Source organism: Ictidomys tridecemlineatus, chromosome 9 (assembly GCF_052094955.1).
Source record: "Ictidomys tridecemlineatus isolate mIctTri1 chromosome 9, mIctTri1.hap1, whole genome shotgun sequence".
Lineage (NCBI taxonomy): Eukaryota > Metazoa > Chordata > Mammalia > Rodentia > Sciuridae > Ictidomys > Ictidomys tridecemlineatus.
Genome location: NC_135485.1, coordinates 98892387 through 98911110, shown reverse-complemented (window position 1 = coordinate 98911110; position 18724 = coordinate 98892387).

Genomic DNA, 18724 nt, shown 5'->3' with positions numbered 1-18724 from the left:
TTTTATTTTCAGACTAGGTCTCAGTTGTTAGGCCTCACTAAGTTGCTGAGGCTGGCTTTGAACTTTGATCCTCCTGCCTCAGCATCCCTAGCCACTGGTATTTCAGATGTGGGCAACCACACCCAGCCTCATCTGTCCCTTCTTCAACTGTGAACTCTGGCTATTATGAATCGCAGTTGTCTACACATGTGATAATGTCTCATGTTTTCTTGCTTCGCCAGTTCTTCCCTCATCCCAGAATTCCTCTCTGCCCTAGGCAAAGCCTAGTCTTTTCACCAATCGGTTGATAACCAGTTCCTTTCTAAGCATCATTCAAGTATTACTCTAAGAAGCCCTCTCTTACACCCTCTTCCCCATGAAACCAATCACCTTCTTTTGTGTGGCCCCTCTGTACCTTATATCTGATTTTATCACAGGTTCTATAACCTCCAATTCATTTATGAGTTTACATGGTTGACTTCATTCCTACAGCGCAAGGTCCTTAAAGGCAATGACTGTATCTAATCCCTCCTGGTGCACTCAGTTTCAGCATCAGTCAGTTCAGGTGATAATTCAAACTTTATCATCTGAGAAGTATTCAATAACAAGACCTATTTCAAAGAGTATGGGCAGAATTTGGGCAAACCAATAGGGGATACATCAAGATTTGGGAAAATACCATAGAAAAACACAATACTGAAGCATAAGGGGAGAAGTAATTTCACAATCCTAAAAGGGTGGATGTATGGAAATTTTTGTGTGGCCTAAGACCTGTGACCAGCATAAATCAAAAATCACAGTGGCGGGGGGGAAATTACTATTATTTTACTTTGGAGTCCTCCCACTCTGCTACTACTATCCATATTCTGAACCCAACTCAGAAACCAGATGAAAATGCACACAGGCCATCGATTTTAGTCCATTGCAGTTAGCTTTGGGAGTCCCAAAGTACCTTGGAACCACACTGAAAAACACATAGTGCAGAATCTAAAGGAGCTGAGAGATGCTAATTACTTAAAAGATGTATGTTGAGTGAAAATTCCTTGAAAAATTATTTGTGAGTCTTGGGAACCTGTACAAAATGGACAGTAAAGAGTTAACCACAAACGCTCTGAAATAGCATTTCTGCCAGCTTTATACAGGATTATGTTGTGCAGCCACTTAGCTGCTTCAGCAGAGAAATGCTTTAAAGAGAAAGAACAGGAAGCACTGAAGAGAAAGGTTTTGTCATATTTCCTGGGGGAGAAATGTATTCCTGGTGGTGTTACTCAGAAGGTGGTCTTTTTCCCCCAAAATGGTGATGTCTATAGAGGATGAATGCAAAAAAAAAAAATTTAGGAAGACCTGCATACAACACAAATAAATAGGCAGATATAACAAGAGTGATGTCTAAGTGAGAATGCCAAGAGCACAGGGAGAAAGGGAAGTGAGTTTCAGTGATAGGTAGAGAGAAGGAGCAGCAGCATGACTAGAAAGGACAGAGAAAACGAAGAAATAAAGTGAGATAATAAGGATTTACTGCAAGGAAAGCAAGCAGTAGCATCAGCAGGAAAATGAGATATCTGCAGAAGGAATCTGTAAATCTCCCACAAAACTCATAACAACTGTGAGAGCCTTGGAATAGTGTGTCTGCCAGCTTGGAAAGATTGTCCAGGAAATGACAGCCTGCTCAGCCAGCAGGATGTGCAAGGACGATGTAGGCTCTTAAGGAAGCAAGGAAATAAGACCCAAAGATGAGAAGAAATGGCTTGGGACCCACACCATCCAAATTGAGACTAATGAATTCCTAACAATTAGATAGAGATGTCTTTCATTAACTGTAAATGTACAAATTAATTCTTTGCTAAACTGATTATCATTTGAACATTCTGTGTATGTGGAACTAGTTACAAGTAAATCAAAGAGTTGATTAAGCTTCTAATCATGGGGTGTCAAAATATCATAGCCAGTTATTGTCTATAAAGGAAATACATGACTTCAGAGAAGCTAGTGAGGAAGAATTGGGTAAAATAGTATGACACAGAGCTCAAGAATGTGGACTTCAGTATCAGACATACCTTTATGTCAATTCCTGCTCTATCGCCCAACAGTTACATTAACCAGTCTTCAGTCTTAGTTCCTTCCTCTGTAAAATAAGTTAAAGCTGGTCCTTTCTTCAGAGGCCTCTTATGAGAATTAGAAAAGCTTAGACATTTGGGAATGGGAAGTACCAGGGACTGAACCTAGAGGCACTCAACCAGTAAATCTCACCCCCAATTCTTTTTTTTATTATTATTTTTACTTTGTGATAGGGTCTCCCTAAATTGCTTAGGACCTTGCTAAGCTGCTGAGGCTTGCTTGGAACTTGTGATTCTCCTGCCTCAGCCTTCCCAGCTGCTGGGAATACAGGCATGTGTCGCTGTGCTCTGCAAGACATTTTAAATTATAAGTAGTTAACGTATGTTAACACAGTGCCTGGCACACATTATGAGCTCAAATTCTAAACATTTCTTTCTACTAGAACCTACTTTTTTATTTTTACATTTGCATGAGGTTGAAAGAAAACATGAAAATTATTTTTAATTTTTTTCAATTTTATACAGATTAAGATATAATTATTACATAAATTTATTAAAAAGTAGTTTGAAAATGCAAGTTTTAATGCTTCAAGAAACCCTACCTACCTCGGATGGTTGGATCATCGCATAATTAGAATGATGGACAAATGAAGGGTATTATTTATTCATTAAGCATATATTAGTCAAAAAATTATAATGTCATAAATTGTCCAGATATTTCAGCTTTTAAATTATATTTTCTCAAGTTTCATAGTTTCAAAAATATAATACAAAGAAGACTACCACATTTGTATAACCTAAATCATAATTTCAAGAGTTATTTCAATTTATAAACAAAGTTGCTTTAAAGTCTTGAATACATAGTGGGTACTTAATGAATATTGACATTTTCTGATTAAATAGGTGAGACTTGTTTTGATCAAATTTATGGTATAAGGAACAAACCCATGGAAATAAAATCTTGATGATTAATCATTTTTAACTAGATGAAGATCTTTGCAAATGTAACTGATGCACCTACCTAAAAAAAAAAAATGCTCAGGTTTTAAATATTGAGTTAATGAGTTTGAGCCAAGAAAAAAATTATTACATGTTTCATGTTTGCATACCATGCTACTTCCCAACTACCTACAACAAATGAAAATTAAAATTAAGCCAAAATCTATTCTTGCATAAAGTAGTACTAACTTCTGTGGAATTTCTTTGCTTTAACTTTTAAAAGTATCATTTCTGACTCAGAACATTGAATATTTTTTCTATTCCTTATGTCTATTTTCTCTAGTCATTGTAGAAAAACATCTGAGAAATACCTCCTTTTCATCTGAAAGAGAGAGAGAGAGAGAGAGAGAGAGAGAGAGAGAGAGAGAGAGCGAGAGAGAGAGAGAGAGAGAGAGCGAGAGAGAGCGCATAGGATTGAATTGATTCTGAAACACCTAACAGGAGCTGCAGTGTGTTCAGGAAATCAGATGTGACGCATTGGTGATTTTCCTACTCTTTGCAACAATACAAACAATAAAATTATATAAAGAGACAGAGGTCAAATATTTGAGCTATTTTAATCTGGAGCTAAAGTTTCTCTATTATTATCTAGAGCATTCTTAAAACTGAATTCAAAGCCATTCTTCTACCCCAGCGTCCCTGTATAAAGTGGCCTAAAGTAGTTTCCCTTCACTAGCAGTTTCTAATGATGGCAGCGACAGTACTTTTAATATTGAGGTGTAAGAGGAAAGTCAACAGAATAAGAAATTCAATGATTCTACTGAGTCATCCTAGAAGGATAGACATTTCTTCCTACTGTCTCCCTTCTGAGAGTCTCAAATAAGGATCTCAAAAATGTTAAGTGGAAAATATTTGTGAAAAGTAAAAAACCCAACTTAATATATAAATTTTTAAAAAGGAAAAAAAATTACATTCAATCTTCACAAACTAAAATTACTGATAAAATTCCTTCATTAAACATAATTTTGAACACTTTGAATGTGTTGCCTCATTGAGCTTCAAAACAACACTATGAGGTATGATTTCCAAATTTTCAAACTATTATTGCCTTAAAAACTATGGTTTCTTTACAAATTAAAGAAACAAACAAATAAACCATAGTTTCTTAAGCTAAGAGAAAGTAAAATATTCCTCTAACACTGTAGAAAAAGTAGAATTCTAGGATGGAAGTACAACCTAGACTGTCTGACTTAGGAGCATGCATTCCAAATCATATTGTTAGGTTGCTCAGAAAATGCATTTTAGTTAAAATATAAACAAATCTGATTTTTAACATAAAATATACAATTTTGCGGTTTTATACCACTAATTTCTTGCTTCTGCTGCCAAACTTATCCTACTTTTTCTTTCCTTGCTTGACTCGTATCCATCCCCCAAGACCTATCCTATTCATAGCCTACCTCACAACTTCTATGAGATAAACAAAAGGAATCTCTACTCCCAAGTGAAGCCAAGCCTCACTCCATCAGAGTCCTTTATCCACTCCTCCTCCAGAGTGATCTCAGCTACCATGTGCCAGGCTTTGCACTAGGCCTACACATCACTTAAATTGATCCCCGTCTTTGAAGGTGAACATAATTCAATCTTATATATCCCGAGTCTAGCCAAATGGCAGACACATAGCAAGCTTAATATTTTTAACTTCAGTAAAGGGTAATATGCTATCTCTTGTTACACCAATGTTAGTTTTCTATAGTAATAGATAAACCCTGATCAAAAGACCAAGAAAACGTAGTTAGAGATTCTTACAGAACTGGAATCCTCTTCCATCCCCAGTTTCCTCTGTCACTGTTAGGCACTGAAGGGTATATAGGTTCTAAAAACAAAATAGTTCATCTCCAGCCTACAAGGAACAGATAGACGAGTGGGGAAAAAATAGGGCAGTAAAATCCATTTTAAGGCTATTGAAAATGAATGTGATAAGGACCATCATAATAAAGTTTGAAAAAGAAAGCACTTTGGACTGGAATGATTGAACACTACCAAGAAGAGGAGGCACCTGAATTTCTGCTTGAATATACAGGACTCTGTCAAAAATAATTTCAGGAATACAGTGGAGCCTGAACAGAAACATTGCACAGAAATAATATTTTGAGATATTAGCTAAGATGTGACTCCTGTAACATTATTTCTATTACTCTGTCTCCTGTCCTACTCTCCTTCTCACATGAGGGAGAGATACCATATCACAACATGCAAAGAAAAACATTTTGATTTTCAAAAAGTATTTAAAATCTTAAAAGGCCAAGCTTTTCTTTTTTCTTCTTTTCAGTGAATGAAGGGAAGCCCTCAAACATTTGAGGCAAAAAGTTTATGTTATAAACAAGGAATAAACCACCAGATCTCCCTACTCAGACCACACAAAGATTCCACTGACTAAGGGAAATGGAAAATAACCCAGGAGGAAGCTAGGGCTTAGATGCTGTGAAGTTCCTAAAAAGAATTCTGTATTCTGCTCCTCCCTAAATTTGAAAGGTATAATTAATTAAAACCTTAGGTAAGACTGAGATTCCACAAACAGGATGAGACCTATTCAAACCCCAGGACAAGAACATTAAGAGCTATCCTCCATCAAGTACTTAAGTGGGCCAGGCATTATTCTTACCAAATTTTATTTGAGTAATAACCAGATTATGAGAGACTAACTTTGATAGTATCACCATTTTATACATGACAAAACTAGGTCACAGAGAAGTTAAGTAATGCATCCGAAGGCATTCAATTAGAAGTGGCAGTTGGTATTTGAATCCCAGTTGGCTGATTATAGATAGTGTTCATAATCATTGTGCTGCTCAAGGAAGACTCAGAATTGCCTAAGACTTAGTGTCTAAGGCAAAAGATATGGAGATAGAACCAAGGATCAACATGTAAACAACAAATTCAGTTATAGAAAGAAGAAGTTACAATTTTTTTTCCAGTGGTGACCTGTGGATATGATTATTAATAACAAATAGCTCTAATGTGTATGATTTCTATTAATCCCTCTAAGCTGTTCTGTAACCAAAAATATGTTTTAAAATGAAAAAGTTCATAAAGGAAGGTCACAGATATGTTTACTTGTCCAAGATTCCATAGTTAATAGGTGGCCTGACAGTATTTGAACCCAGGAAATTGAACTCCCAAGTGATGATTCTAATCATTCATATTCCAAATTTATTATGCCACTCACAGTTTCTGGTAATGACAGAACTGCACTGTCTGTCCATGAAGATGCACAGCTTCAATCTTCTGCTCTAAGGAATCATTTTGACTAATGTCCCCCAATGCCCCTGGGTCCTCCTTTACACTCACTCTAGTATTACGGTTTCTACTAGTTGCCTCTCAATCACTGAGTGTGGCAAGGCAACACGTGGGACTCCTCCAATGTGGACTTTGACCCAAGGAGGCTTCCCATTGGCCCAAATCCCTATCAGACTGTTTTGAAATCCAAGGTTCTTCCTACCCAGGTTCCCTTCCTTCTCTCTTTCCTACCATATCTATCAAATTATAGGTTGGAGCCTGCTTTCAACTTCTGCCACTTCTCTCCCCAATAAATCTCTTGCATATCTGAGCACCCCCCACCTTTTTTCTCCCCTTCGCTCTTTGGTTCTTTGTGGGCCCCAACTAATGGGAGTGTGTGAGTGTTATGAGCGATAAGAGTGGTCTAAGAAATCAAGTGGTAGATGGGGATTTGGTTATGGCTCACAAACCACCCTTTCTTTACTTGCTTTCTTTTGTTTTGTAGATGGGGGGATACTGGGGATTGAATTCAGCATTCAACCACTGAGGCACATTGCCAGCCCAATTTTGTATTTTATTAGAAATAGGGTCTCACTGAGTTGCTGAGCACCTCGCCGTTGTTGAGGCTGGCAGTGAACTTGTGAACCTACTCTCTGAGCCTCCCCAGTCTCTTTCTTTCTTTTTCCTGTATTGGATTGAACTAAGGGCCTCAATCATGCTACACAAGTGCTCTTACTACTGAGCCATACTCTCCACCCTATAAACCACCTATTCTGAGTAGGGATTATGCTGTAAAGAATCCCTGGCACAAGGTCCAATTGCTATGTTTTCAGTGTTGATGACCTACTTTTCAAGTATCATGGTTTAGGCATTTGAAAGACAGAAGAATTGGCTGATTAATGATAAATTGTATTGATATTGACCCTGCAGAGGGTGAGAAACAGAACCTGCAGCAAGCAGTGAGGTGTGAGAACCAGGACCCTTGGTAGTCTATAAAAAAGTGTTCATCGCCCAGAAAGAACTGCAGAACTAAGTAGTAGACCAAAGATCTGATGCAGACCCAGAGCTCTATAGATTTTAGGATACCCAGCAATGTCATGTTTGTCATGCTAAACTAAGGGACCTGATATGGAAAACATGGGATCCTGAAATATGAGGGAAAAGCAAATGGCTGGCTCTAAGGTGGTTGGCTCTACAAAAATTCCCCGTCCCTCACAAGGAGGCCTACAACACTCTGCCATGTTGGAACATGTTACAGAGAACACCACTCTGCAGGGCAACAGGGGTCCCCCTCAGGACCTATTGGCACTTTCTCTCCTGACTTCTAGGACCATGACTATTTTATATATATATTTTTAAATTTTTATTATTGGTTGTTCAAAACATTACAAAGCTCTTGACATATCGTATTTCATACATTTGATTCAAGTGGGTTATGAACTCCCATTTTTACCCCAAATACAGATTACAGCATCACATTGGTTACATATCCACTTTTTTACATATTGCCATACTAGTGTCTGTTGTGTTCTGCTGCCTTTCCTATCCTCTACTATCCCCCTCCCCTCCCCTCCCCTCTTCTCTCTCTACCCCATCTACTGTACTTCATTTCTCCCCTTTGTTTTTTTTCCCTTTCCCCTAACTTCCTCTTATATGTAATTTTCTATAACAATGAGGGTCTCCTTCCATTTCCATGCAATTTCCCTTCTCTCTCCCTTTTCCTCCCACCTCTCAAAGGACCATGACTACTTTAGTCACCTTTTTTGCCGCTGCAACCAAAAGTTCCACCCCAAACGACCATAGAGAAGGAAAAGTTTTTTTGAGGGCTCACAATTTCAGAGGTCTTAGTCCATAGAAAGCTGGCTGCATTGTTCAGGGCTTAAGGTCAGGTGGAACATCATGGTGGAAGAGTGTGGCAGAAGGAAGGGGTTCACATGATACATGATGATCAGGAAGCAGAGGGAGAGACTCCACTTGCCAGGTACTAATATATACCCCAAATCCACACCCCAAATGCCTTACTTCCTCCAGCCACACCCCAGCTGCCTCTAGTTCCCAATCAGTTAATCCCATCAGAGATTAATCCACTGATTAGTTTAAGGCTCTCACAACCCAATCATTTCTTCTCTGAACTTTCTTGCATTGTCTCACACATGAGCTTTTGGCGGACACCTCAGACCCAAACCACAACAATAACTAAGTCAAATTTCACCATTATCCAGTTAAATATTGTTGGGCTGGATAAAAGAAGGAAAAGATTGCTGGGGATATAGCTCAGTTGGTTGAGTGCCTGCCTTGCATGCACAAGGTCCTGGGTTCAATCCCCAACAACAACAACCAAAAAAAAAAAAAAAAAGGAAAAGACTATATTCCAATTGCAAGAATTAGTAAGCACAAATCAGCAAGAACATGGAAAAGTAGTCCTGGGGTTAATTTAGAAAGTGCTTAATTAAGATAGCCAGAAAATAAGACTAGAAAAGGAATAATTGATTTGGGAGCATCTCCTTCAGATTTTTTTCCGGATTTAACATGCTGACAAAGGCTCTTATGTAATAGGCAAGCTTGCATGGATCAGCCTAGGCAGTTCTTTCTTAAAACCCTGCTACTATGTCTGACAGTCATCCTACCCAACCTTCCACCCTGAATGCTTTCCTTACACAGGTGTGGAACATCTATCTTGTTCTGAAGATTCTTCCCACCTCCTGCTACTTCCTATAAGATTTCTCTTGCATCTCGAATCCTGTTATATTGTATTGTCTGCTTGTAGCTGCATCTACACAAACACAAAAAGTAAACATAGCCATAAGTTTTATAGTAACAAAAAGAGTAACTGAAGCTGAAACTAAGATCTGGATATGATCACATTTCTTAAAAGCTGGAGGAAGAAATCTCATCTTAACCAGTGAGAAAACTGATGAAGATATATGTATCATTAGTTTTTAATATAAACAATGTTCTTTGTCAGTAAAATTATTTAGGGCTGGAAGTAGGAAAAAAAAAAGATTAGGTGTCTAACATTTGAATGTTTGTGTAAAAGTTCAGAAATCTGAAGTACTAATCATTCCTTAAGTGGATGTATGCAAGTTATATGAAAAGACAAAGCAATGATGCATATAAATGCTCAACAACTCTCTCTCTCTCTCTCTCTCTTTCTCTTTTTTTTTTTTTTTTCATTTTGTCTTGGAGCAGTCTGAGAAATCTGAAGGCCCAGTTAGAAGACTCTGTGACTTATCCATGTTAGCAGTGCTCTGGTAAAATGGGAGAGACTAGAGTTGCCTGATTACATGGAAATGGTTGATGCATTAGCAAATGAATGCTCTTAACAGCACCAAGCTGTTGATGCCTGGTGAAATGTCATTAAGTAACAATTAAAGAAGAACTACTTGCTCCTGGAAGAGAGAGTATTTCTAGTGCCAAATTCTAGGTGGCAGTGGAGGGAAGGAGCAGGGTAGGTTTCTTTGAGAGTTGATAAAATTTGTTTAAATTCCCCCCTCATCCCCAGTACATTCTTTTTCTTGAAATATCTTCTCACTTAAAAAATAGAAAATGTATAAGGATATCAATCATTCTATTATAAAAGCAAAATAAACTAAAATTAAGTTATGCCAATATGAAAACATCTAATATAGAGCAGTTTTTTCAAATATGTGTTTTGAGTCTACTTTTTTGAGGGAGTTCTTTTAAGAAATATAATGCTTTATGTAAGTGCCTAAGTTTGCAAACTACCTAAGTTAGTTAGCTCTAAGGAATTACCTTTTAATGAATAGAACAGTCAACCCACTTAACTGATTTTCTCATCCTAAAAAAGAGTCATGCAAATGAATGACTGAAGGTGAAATTATGCTAAATGTTATGGACCAGTAAAAAATAGTTGTACCTAAACCAGATGTGTTGCAGCCTGTAATCCCAGCCCCTCTGGAGCCTGAGGCAGGAGCATCGAAAGTTCAAACCTAGCCTCAGCAATTTAGCAAGGTCCCAAGAAACTCAGTGAGGTCCTGACTCTAAATGAAATAACAGAAGGGGGGCGGGGCTAGGAATGTGGCACAGGGTTTAAGTGCCTCTGCATTCAATCCCTGGTACCCCAATAAAAAAATACCTGTACCTGTATTTGAACTATCTGATCTCAAATATTATCAGAATGTTTTTTGTCAATTAATCAGGCTTTTAAATGTGATTTTTATCATTGTTACAAATGCTTTGTAAATGCAAAAGTCTTGATTTTGGATTAATACCATTTCTTTTTAAAACCAATGTTCCTATGGGTATATTTGTATGCAGGTATTTTACTAACAACTCAGGAATGATAAATAATTTGAAAAATAACAAATATGGATATAGACACTAGTATGTCTAACAACTTATTTCAAATAAGATGTGCCATTTAAATTGAAAAAAAACTATTTGTGACAAATAAATAAAAGCATAAATTTTCTACAAGCATATTTATGTGCCAAATAAAACAATAAATCAAAATATCACATCTTAGATTTCATAGTAATATCCCAGGGTCAACCTTTTCACATAAATATAGATAATAAACTCTGCCTATTTTAATCACCCAAATTGTCTCTACTATTCAAATATACAAAGAGAATCTTAATTCAGGATTTTGTAAATTATTCTTTCTTAGCATTATGTGTTCATGATATTTTATTTTTATACATATATATATACCTCAATCCCTCTATATGTCTATTTTAATACAAAATGCCAAATTATCTAAAATTTTATAGTTCTTTTCTTCTAAATTGGAGAATAAGAAGAAAAAAATATTTTTATGTACATAAGAGCCAAATATAAATCATAGCTTCATAAAGCAAATTCATACATTAGTTACTTAAATCATATTTTTCATGTTGACTATTTTCTCCCTTGGGCAACAGAGTATGAATTCAAACAATTGAGAATGTTACTTTGTTTCTGTAACAATATCTCAGGCCCTTCTTACTGTGCACTTACTTCCTCCTTCTCTACTGAAGAGTTTTAAGTGCTGGCAACCTTGTGAGTTTCCATTTCCCCATGGAGTTGACAGGTACCTTGTCTGCTGGCTCTGCCTCTCCACTTTGCTCTAGACATTGACCTTCTTTCTTCTCCTTTCAAGCCCCAGGATTCAGATGGCTGACTGCACACCCATAGGTCTGTGTGTGTATGTGTGTGTGTGTGTGTGGGGGGTCCTTTTCATTCACCTGTCCTAAGGTATCTCATCTTCTTGGATGAGTGTTTCAGGGATAGGTGCAAGATCACTGCTGAGCCAAACCAGGACTTCCCCACTCCCTCAGAAATCACTGGAATATGGGAGCTGGGGATATAGCTCAGTTGGTAGAGTTTGTGCCTCACATGCACAAGGTCCTGGGTTCAATCCCACCGCCCCCCCAAAAAAAAAATCACTGGAAAAAGAAAAACTGCTGAGTTGCCAAAATGCAATTTGGTTTGACAAAAACTACTCCCAACCAAGTTGCCACTAAAATTGAGAACTGATCTGAAAATGAACCTCAAGAGAGTAAAGTTAGAGGAAAAACAGAGGGAAGGACACTCCATCACCTAACCTGAACATCCAGACTCAACCATGCCTATCACTGAGATGTTTTTGGTTACACGGGCCAATAAAATCCTATGATTTAGTAAGCCAAATTAGGCTGAAGTTTGTCATTTGCCACTAAATGAGTTAATTTCAATTAGATTATCCTATAGAGAAACAGGGGGAAAGACAAGGAAATGATATCTAAACAAACTTTAGTGGAACCACAGGTATCTGCTAAAGCTCTTCAAGCCATGGGTTTACTCATATTGTAAGGGAGCATGAATTCAAATACTTCCCTTGCTTCTTTATGGCTCAGTGGAAGTTGATAGCTGTCAGTCAAATAAACCATACATACCTGAATGACCACACATTAAGTAAAATCGACCTGAACTAAAGAAATTCATGTTTTTATTTTTTAAGGAGATTCTGACTTCTGTCTTATAAGTTAGAGGCAGAGCATTCAAATATCTGAATATGGTCTTTCATTTTACATAAGTGAGGTTGTTGCACCCATTCTTGCATATCAAATATATACTATTACCTAAAAACATATTTTGTATATGGAATTTCTCAGACCCCCCACTTCTTACTTCAGTTTGTGTAATTTTTATAGACTTATATTCATTTTATGGATTCTTCTTTTCTAAGCTGTCAAATCTACTTATGACCCTACTGAAGGCATTCTTAATCTGTGACTCTGTGTTTTATTTCTGGGATTTGTATCTGATCCTTTCTTATGGCTTCTGTCACTAGTCAGATGTTGTAGGTCACCCACCTTTTCAATTACAACCAGTGTTCAGTTACAGCTTGTCTTGGTAAATTGTGGTGTGTATCTCTTCCCTCTGTAGGTGGCTCTCCTTAAATTTGGGGCCAATTAGTTGTCATGTGACATCTCTGATCGATTTAAGAAATATCATGAGCTTGCTGCTTGTCCAAGTTCTTTTGATTTAAACATGAGAGTAATACTCATTCTGGCTCTCTGGATCCCTAAATGAAAAACAGAAATTTTATGTGCAAAATTTAGATTTTGACCTTTTCAACAAAGATCAAACATTAACCAGCTGGCACTACCTGCCAACCATGATTCAGCTTCTTTAATTTTGCCATCTCTTTGTCTTACACTGATATTGATAAACTAATTTAAGTATTGCATTACATGTGGTTTTGTTATTTGATAAAATAATAGCATAAAATGTGAAAAATGGCTTTGCTGTTCCAGAAATAATAAATAAGGATTTTCTCATAAGCATAAAGTAATTGAGTTCAAGATGAAAAGCACAAAGTGTACCCAAACTAGTAAGCCTTTGGCTTCGATTCTACTCATTGGGCTGAGTCAAATGAACCAGAGGTTCAATGATGAGGCAACAAACAATAAAAGACTCTATATAAAATGCATGTTAAAGTTGGTGGCTGAAGTCTAACTTTTATTTTGGGATTTAGAGACCTTCTCTTAGTTTTCCGAAAATAAAGCAAGCATGTTTCTGATATGAGCCTATTGCTCATCTTCTACACAATCAATATTTGCACATATTTCTGTAAGGCAATTGTGTGAATATAAAAGATAGAATTTTGCTATAAATCTATCAAACACGTTGTTAATCATTTTGTTAATCTCATAAACAGTGCTGTTCGTTTTCATGCAGACCCAGTTCCAGGTAAAAAGGTGTTGTATATGCCTGTGGTTGTATGTGTGTTTATGCCTATACGTGACTCATTAATAAAAATAGATCTTCCAAGTTAACCAAATAGAGTTATCACACAATTATATGGAATTAATGATCCTATTAGAATTCCAGCTAAGATCTCAGTTTCCCTGCTTCTCTCCTCCTCCTGGTTTCTTATCCATTAACCCCTTAGTAAAATATACTGCAAGAGCTGTTCATTATCATTTCTCCTTCCTCTTCCCCCTTTCCTTCCTTCCCCTTATTCTTTCTTTCTCTCCTTTTTCCCTTTGTTAATCCATTATTTCTCCTTTTCCTCTTTTCATACTTTTTTCTGCCCTCCATCAATTTTTAATAATTATTCCCTATTTTTCCCCTGAAGAATTTCTTCATTCTCACGAAATGAGACATACCGCAACTCTGATCTTGGGGTAGGCTAAGATTAACCAAAACCTTGCTCAACCTTCTTTACAGCTGTTTAAATATTGGGCATATGATCCAGGTCAACTGGATCTACCAAGAATTAATTCTGGGATTTTCATTGAACTTATCTGGAAATAACATGTTTGCTGGTTCAGGAATTCCTAGCAATGGAAAATAAACATTAGAGATGCTAGAGGGCACAACTAGAAAGTTCAAGTCTCAGGATGACGCCAGCTGAGGGAACTGTAGAGACAATGACAGCAAGACAAAAAACAGCCTTAGCCTTTCATCAGGACTTTTCAGTCATATGAGATAAAAATTATATAATTTGTGGTCAGAATTTATACTTCCTAGTTTTCTGTTTTGTTTTTGTTACTGGGGGTTGAACCCAGAGGTGCTTAACCACTCAGCCACATCCCTAGCCCTTTTTTCTTATATTTTATTTAGATACAGGGTCTCACTGAGTTGCTAAGTCATCTCTAAGTTGCTGAGGCTGGCTTCAGATCCTGATCCCCTGCCTCAGGCTCCCTAGCTGCTAGCCTTATTGGCATTTTTCACAGTACCCAGCTCTTTCTACATTTTTTTACAGAGTAACTAACTGAAATAAAAGATTCAAAACTGTTGAGGATGGGACTGGTTATGTAGCTCAGTCGCAGAGTGCTTGCCTAGCATGTGCAAGGCACTGGATGTAATCCTTAGCACCACATAAAAATAAACAAATAAAATAAAGGCATTCTGTCCATCTACAATTACGAAAAAATAAAAAATAAAATTACAAACTACTCTATTTTCATAGAAAGCATTTACTCTTTTAGAAAGCAAGAAGGCTAATTACATTGAATTAATGATATATGATTTGGAGGTTCCATTTTAGCAACTCAAGAAATGATTGGTAAAGTTGCAAGAATAAAGATAAGATCATTTTTATATTATCTGTTACTTTTTTTTTCATTCATTCACTGTGCAACTCTTTTGGAAATTGTAATTTGACCATAGGCATCAAAGTTAGGAGAGATGCATTTTATTTCCGTTTAAATACTTTTAAAACTACTAATGAAATGCTCTCTCGAACTACAGCCTGTCATTTAAAAACCTATTTACTTCACTATTCCTGGAACAAATCATAAGAAATTTACTAAGTTAGGCTCACCTAGAAGTCAATTGTTACTTCTCTCTCCTTCTTTTTTCCCAAGTAATAAGAAGAGATAGTCAACTACAATATAAGTACCAACGTTATCAAAAAATGACTATTCAAAGACACTCCAGCAGCATTATTCAACTATGCTACTGAAAATGCTATGGCATAGTCTCACTGTCTTAAAGTTCATAAAGTAAGACATATTAACTTCATGCCAAGAATCCAATGCAAATTTGTCTTCCAATTACAGTTGATATTTTAGAGTTTACTATGGGTGGCAGCTTTAGGCACAATTAAAGAATTCTAATTAAAGCTACTTGAAGCAGATGAAGACTATAGAAGGCTCCCCAATGTAGTGCAGATTCCATCTTTTAAAGACAGAAGAGGAGGATCAACAGTTATCTCTATCTAAATCAAGAACAGGTTTATTTACCTATTACATGCTATTTCCACTAATGACATAAGGAATGTATACATAGATTATGAATTGGAGGATATAAATGCACAACATTGGCAGTGTGTGTGATGATTACCGACAAGAATTAATCAGCATTCCTCATGCCATACACAATGCAGTGAGAATAGAAACAGCAAATCTGTTCAAGCAATGCAAACAAGCCGCATAAAAGGCTAAACAAGTAAAAGTATATCATCAGCCATGACTCAAATTACATCTTTAAATTGTTTGCCAGCTTCCTTGAAATTAGCCATTTTAAGAACTCCGTCTTCGATAGACTTTATAAACTGGAGCATCCTACATCTTCTCACGCTCACAATTTTGTTACAGCATCAGTGTGGGAATGCATTTAATAATTTAGCTTATAAATTGACCCTTACTTGATGGAACTGATATGTTGCCTGTGGATATTTATGTGACATTTTTCTTAATGGTGGAATCTGTTGATGAGCCTCAGAAGTTTTACAACCAACTACAACGATGCTATTGCCTCAGAAAAGTATAGATTTTAGTTTTATTGTTAAGTTCTTTCCAACTCAGCATTTTTTATTCTTGACAGTTTCATAAGATGCTCAACAATTTTCTACCAAATTGTTAAATTAAGCATTTTAGGGTTTTTTTGTTATTGTTGTGCTTGGCTCATTGTTCTAAATATATTGGGGTCCTTAGGATTTAAAAGAACTTTAGTAGTTACCATTCAGTTCTTTCAGATTTGGAGTATGTCGTCTTTTAGTCCCCAGAATCCTGGTGGTAAGGATTCCAGTGAGATGCTGTGGTATGTAAAGAGTTCTGCCAGATGGTATGTTTGAGACTGAAGAGTCTCAAACTGAGGAAGAGTCTCAAACCTGAAGAAGGTCTAAGGAAATTTTGGTTTAAAACGCTTTCTCTTTTTCATTCAAAACATAAGAAACACTTCTATACTAACTGCTCTCTGGATCGCATTTTAGCTATTAGTAAAAACATTTTTTGATTAACATAAATGAAGGACAGAGGAACGAAATGACAATTAATGAAAATCCCCACTCTAATATTTAGTCACAAGCCAATTTCTCCTCTTGGGATGGATAGTTGATGTGAATATGAAAATTGTATCCCTTTTTTGTGAGTAGGAATCAAACAAAATTAATCTTGATTCTCAATACCTACCCAGTTATCTGTGAGCAGCCTTGTACCCAGAGATGTCAAATAAACAATAACAATCATATCTCCCTTAAGGAATTGCCAACAAAGAAAAGACAATCAAATTGTTAAACTGAGTTCAACAGGATTGTGCTTAATTTTTTTTTAATACACTAGTTATGATCATCATTAAACTATTAATTCAACATATTTTTATGTGTGCCAAGGGGAAATATTGTCATATACAATTATTGCATTAGACTGTTGTGTGAGAATAAAAATGACTAATATTGTGAACTCATGTATGCAGTGGAAAAGGGATAAGTTGATGGGGAGGAATAGCTACCACCTGTGAATGGAGAATAAGGATTGGGGAAACTGAAGAGCCAAAATATAAGGGAAGAGAAGAACTGGAAGAGTTCACTTACACAAATCTTCCTTAGGTTTCTATTTATTCTCTATCTTGGTCAGTGTGAGAAATGAGTACCAATTAAAAAATGGTTACAATGAAGGTAAATGTATAGTTCTTATGGGCAAGTCACAGATCTCAGTATTGGAATCTCCTCTCCCGTATCTATCCACACATGCTCCTTTAATGATCTCATCCAGACTCATTACTTTTAAATAGCATGTATCCCAGCAATAAATCTGCTTCTGTATTCCTGCCCATAAATCTGTAATCACATGCATCCAATTGTAAAAATGCCACATTTCACTAGGATGTTAGAGAAGCAGCTTAAAGTTACTATTTCCAAAAGTAAAATTCAGTTCTCCACATCTCTGTAAATGACAACGTCATTTTTCTAATTATTTACCTTGAAAACTCTGGAATAATTACTAATTCTTCTTCCTAGATGTCTACAAAAACACTGCCTTTATTTTACAGTATATGCTGAATTCAACCTATATTAGCAACTTTTACTACCAGTCTGGCTCCACTTGGACTACAACAATGGCCTCCCCAAACTGGTCTGCCTTTCTTCATCCTTGATCTTCTCTAGTCTATTCTTAACACAGTGTCCGAAGCAGTTGTTTTATGATATACACTGGATCATGTCTTCTTCCAATCAAACCCTCTAAGGATTCCCTTTTTCACACCGATTAAAAGTCCAAGTCCTTAACACACTACACAATCTTCTCTCTCTCTTCTCTGACCATGTTTTTATGATTCTCTTAACTGCACTCTAGACACAATAGGTGTCTTGCTGGTCTTCAACGACATCAAGCTTATTTTTGTCCCAAGGTTATTTACTTCCTGTTTTATTTGCCCAGGAGGGCTATTTCCAAGACACCAAGTGGCTTATTTCCTAGACTCTTTGGAATGTTAGCTCCACCAACTGTTAGGTTTCCCCTAACTACTCATTTAAAATGTCAGTACTCTTTCTCATTTTCTTATCTCACAGAGATTTCAAATCTCAGTTCTCCTCCTAAAGTTTATTCATAGCATATACAATATAATCATATATAAATATATCACGTATAAATGTAGCATTTTTATATATGTTTACTTCTTTGTTAATCACCTCTTTCCTTCTGCTAGAGAACATGCTCTGTGAGGGCAGGGATATATTGTAGTTGCTTAGATGAGTGGAGAGTGCATAGGAAATATTTATTGAATGAAATAATTTATCACTAAGTGCAATGAAAAGTTACAGGTCCTTGAGAACCTATAATACATAAATGTGACACAGTCACGGAAGTTAGGGAGGACTTCCTTCAGAAAATTGCATCTTTATTTCTGAAGAATAAAGATGAATTGTGCAGGAGAATAGAAAAGGAAAGGGGTAGTAAGAACAAATGAATGTAACAGGGGAGTTGAGCAGAAAAACACACCTGAGGTGTGTAAGAACTGTAAGAAAGTCTAAGTGGCTGGAGCTTAGAATAAAAGGTTGACTTGATCTGTCATGAGATTGAAGGATCCAGCTGCAAAGGACCTTGCATATCACACTTTGAAGTTCTTACCAAGAGACATTAGAAGGGATTGATCATAAGCATGGAATCACACAAATTCTCTCTCTCTTTCTCTCTCTCTCTCTCTCTCTCTCTCTCTCTCTTCTCTCTCTCTCTCTCTCTCTCTCTCTCTCTCTCTCTCTCTCTCTCTCTCTCTGTGTGTGTGTGTGTGTGTTTTAGGACTATCCATGTTGTAGAACA